At 36.4% G+C, this 4,667-nt stretch overlaps 1 long non-coding RNA gene across 1 annotated transcript; it reads left to right on the top strand.

Moving 5' to 3' along the window:
• The first annotated feature begins 1,129 nt into the window (after window positions 1-1,129).
• Window positions 1,130-2,376, top strand: LOC131738153 (uncharacterized). The gene is made up of 3 exons (XR_009329683.1): window positions 1,130-1,224; window positions 1,777-1,881; window positions 2,321-2,376. It is a non-coding gene; the product is annotated as an uncharacterized LOC131738153 (long non-coding RNA).
• Window positions 2,377-4,667: the final 2,291 nt, after the last annotated feature.

Here is a 4,667-nt window from a genome sequence, read left to right as displayed (position 1 = left end):
TCATACTGTAAGTAAAGTTATTGGACAGCTTTCAAAATGATTTGGGATATTAATTTAATAATTCTGTGTAAGTATCATTTTTTCATATTTTTTTTAATGTTTGTACATATTGTTTTCTTATTTTTTAAATAATCGTTTGTTTTTTAGTTTTTGCAGTTGGAGACGTTCTGCTGATTTCAACAGGTATGTGTGTCTCTGACATGTTGATGTAATAAGATATAATGAATGAATACTTGATTACAATATAAATGAATGACATTTAGAGTGCAATTTACAAAGACAACGCAGCTCTCGGGCAGCTTACACGCAAGCCTGCAGGCGTCCGGCCAGACTACAGGGGTTGCTGATGCGCGGTGAGCCAAGGACACCTTGGCCGACCTAACCCTCCCTCCCCCCGGGCGACGCTCGGCCAATTGTACACCGCCCCCTCGGATCTCCCGTCCACGGTCGGCTTTGGAATAGCCTGGACTCGAACTCGCGACGTCCAGACTATAGAGCGCATTCTGCACTCCACGTGGAGCACCTTTACTGGATGCGCCACTCGGGAGCCCCCTCAGCTGTTTATTTTAAACTCGCTGGGGTGTGTTTGCTCCCTGTTGAGTTTTGAGATGTTCATTTTAAACATGCTGGGGTGTGTTTGCATCTTGTTGAGTTGTGAGATGTTCATTTTAAACATGCTGGGGTGTGTTTGCATCCTGTTGAGTTGTGAGATGTTCATTTTAAACATGCTGGGGTGTGTTTGCACCCTGCTGTCGATGATGCAGGGCTGATCCAGGGGTGTCATAGAAGAACTTGATCTCCAGCAATTTCAGATTCAACTTATTTATATTACCATGAAAAACACATGTTCATGTTCTATTTGCTAAACTGCCTCTTGTCTTTCATCTGTTATTTTTACATTTTTAAAACAAATAGAACAACTCCGTACAGCGATACTTCAAATAACGAAACCATCTGTAGTGGAAGGGGAGACCATTGAGTTCAGATGTGTGATGACAGCTATGCATGGAGAACAACCAAACAAGGAGAGGAATTGGTTCCATTTATATAAAAACAGAGAGAAGGTCAGCTCACTGCCAGATCGAGGAATAGCAGCTGTCACATTTATAAAAGAAGACATCAGAAAGAATGGCACTGGAAACTATACCTGCATGTATGGAAATCAGAATCCAAGAGATGTGAAAAACATCAGCCATGGTCCTCCGATTTACCTGAATGTACAAGGTAAGGAAAGGGGCTAACATTAACAAACATCAGACTGTCTCTATATTAAGGTGTAACTGGAAGAAACATATTTTAATACAGGCGTCTTACTTTATTCTGGTATGAGGGGATTATTTCTTGAAATCTGTTTTTGTTATGTCTGCTTGTTAAGTTTATCTATAGCTTGTGACAACATTGGCTTGGTTTACATGCAAAAATAAAAATAAGTCTCACCATTTTGCCACGCTACTTTGGTAGTACCTTTCGGCAATTTGGGTTTACCTGTAGTTTTCTTTTAGGGAGAGCTGTATTGTTATTGTATATTTTAAAAAGTATTATAAGGTATATTAATTAAACTGTATTTTCAGATTCACAGTATTCACTCATGCTTCAGCTAGACCAACAGAGCGCAATGGAAGGAATGGATGTATCATTTAAATGTATGATACCAGTTGAACTAAGAGATACCAATACAGAAAGATGAGTTTTTCCATCTATATAAAAATGGAAGCACTGTCGATTCACAACCCATTCCCAAAAGCTTACCAGCTGTCACGTTTTCCATTAAAAAAGTGAATAGGAGTGATACTGGAAACTACACCTGTGTGTATGGAAAAGAGACGATTGTAAACTCAGCAAACAACAAACGCAGTCGCCCAGTCTACCTTGATGTGACAGGTAAGTCCTGAGCTTTTCACTTTGTGTCATGCTGGGGTCAATTGATCCAAACAGTGGAGGATCTAATTAAATGAAAAGCAAAATCTAAACAGTGTGAGAGTCTCTTTAGAGTATGTCTGTCTTCGGGGCTACGACATGTAAACCTGTGTAATTGAACTTCAAAAGGAAATTGACCTCTAAACTTGCATGACAACAGTTGGACGAGATATTTCTCTTGAATGGAAATACAACCACTATTCTAATGACTGAAAAAGCGGTGGATTTAAACATTGCCACTTTTTAACAATAAAAATACAGTGGAACAAAGTCCGCAAAGAATCAGGTTTTTAATTTCAAGAAGGCGATATTTAGATCTGACACTATTTACATCATTAAAATAGTCCCTATTGTCTACAAAGGTTGCTACTTCTGCTAAGTGACATTGTTTATTCACCCACAGAATGCTTGACCAGTCCAACCACATCCTGCAAGACCCAATAAAACAATTCAACAGGCACGTCTGATTCTGTTTGTTTTTCATAATTTTACTAAACTAAATAAAATGATTTTTTTAAAACTAGACCAATTTTATTTTTTATAACCATACTGTAGTCTAAAATATAGACTGTACTGCTGAAACTGCTATATCTGTTCAGAACAACTTTCCTAGTGGCTATTGAATGGTACGTTATTTCAGCTGGATATTATTATTATTATTATTATTATTATTATTATTATTATTATTATTATTATTATTATTATTATTACATACAATATTTGTGTATAGTCCACTAAGATACAGTAAACCAAAATGTGCATGTAAAGAAAATGACAACCCCAAATTTGTGTTCAAGAGTATGGCAGTTGCAAAAAAATGTAAGTATCCTTTAGATGTTTTATACAGGTGTAACAGAGTGGATAGGTAGAATAGTTAGGCTGGGGGAATGTTGCGTCAATTACAGCATACTAAGTTTAGTCCAATTGGTGTGTCTAACTAGTGGGTTAACCAGGTTTAGTCCACCTCATTGGACTAAAGTTAGTACACCTAATCCCGATTACAGTGTACATGAAGTTAATCATCATATGTAGATCATCTGCTAAATCAGACTAAACAAGATCCTGATTGCAGTGTACTAAATCAGATTCATGATGATCCTGTTCAAGTGGATTATCTTAGTACTGTGACGGATAAGACTAACTTAGTACGCTTGCTTGTCCTAAACTGAAATGACGAGTACATCTGAAAACTTTATTCTGTACATTTCTTATGTCCGTCACGTTCGGGCAGTCAGGTCCATGAGAATAAAGTTTCACACAATGTATATAGGCCCTACATTTGAAGCTTTTTAATCATGTACCTTTGATACCATTTTTATTTTAATGCAATATAATTTCAGTTAATATGCTTTAACTATAAACAACTAATGGTCCATTATAACACAATTCAACTTTTCTGTGCCTATGCAGCCGTGTCGGCAATTAAAAGCAAGTATGATCTGCCAGTTTGAAATGCGCACGAAAGACATGACATTTATTTTTACTTAAATATGTTTGATGTAATACAAATGTGTCTCTTTTTGTACAGGCATCCCTATATATCTATCTGACACTGAATTCCACAGATTGGATTAGTAAAGAAGGGTTTATACAGATCTGGACAAATGTTTTGCATCAAAGAAACTACTAAAAAGTCTACTGGAAGTCATAATAGTAGTACAGAGTTTCATGTTAGATTTCAAAATGTCACATTTTTAAATTTTCAGTCAGTTTCTTGTTACGTATAAGGAAAACTACAAAGCAGTATGTAATTTTAATATATTAACGTAAGATTATTTAGCAGGTTTTATTCAACTTTATGAAGTAAAATGTGTTAATTCTATGGGACGATGCAAAACTTCTGGCCATAGCTGTAGGTTACTCCTCATTATCGGCCTAACTTGTATTTATCAGTTAAACCAATTATCGGGATCATCTCTTTCATAATTTTCGATTTTTTCCACATCAAAAACGAGGCCCTGTTTATTTATATACCAGCACTACAAAGACATGCTTAACAGGTACTCAAAAAGAAATGTAGTGCCTTCACTAATGGAGTAAGGGCCACAAACAACAGGTTTAAATGTTTGATGTCCAATGTAAAACAACAATGCTGTGCAAATGATGTTTCACCCTGTATGTTAAAACACACATGAACTTTTCTGGCTAATGATGCAGATTAATGTATTTTCAGCTGATTATGAAGTGTGAATCAAAAATATTAAAACATTATAAATATCATATGGGAGATAGTGAAATTGAAGAAGGGAACTATGAAAAAGACCTAGGAGTTTATGTTGACTCAGAAATGTCTTCATCTAGACCAGGTGTGCACAATTCCGGTCCTGGAGGGCCGGATCCCTCCTGGCTTTTGTTCCAGCTGTGTTCTAAATTACTTAATTAGACCAATAATTGGTAATAATTGGTCCAATTAAGTAATTTAGGGAAAGGTTGGAACAAAAGCCAGGAGGGAATTGTGCACCCCTGATCTAGACAATGTGGGGAAGCTATAAAAAAGGCTAACAAGATGCTTGGATATATTGTGAGAAGTGTTGAATTTAAATCAAGGGAAGTAATGTCAAATCTCTACAATGCATTAGTAAGACCTCACCTAGAATATTGTGTTCAGTTCTGGTCACCTCGTTACAAAAAGGATATTGCTGCTCTAGAAAGAGTGCAAAGAAGAGCAACCAGAATTATCCCAGGTTTAAAAGGCATGTCGTATGCAGACAGGCTAAAATAATTGAATCTATTCAGTCTTGAACAAAGAA

The sequence above is a fragment of the Acipenser ruthenus genome, chromosome 10 (genome assembly GCF_902713425.1).
Source record: "Acipenser ruthenus chromosome 10, fAciRut3.2 maternal haplotype, whole genome shotgun sequence".
In the NCBI taxonomy this organism is placed as follows: domain Eukaryota; kingdom Metazoa; phylum Chordata; class Actinopteri; order Acipenseriformes; family Acipenseridae; genus Acipenser; species Acipenser ruthenus.
This window is presented reverse-complemented; position numbering and strand designations above follow the sequence as displayed.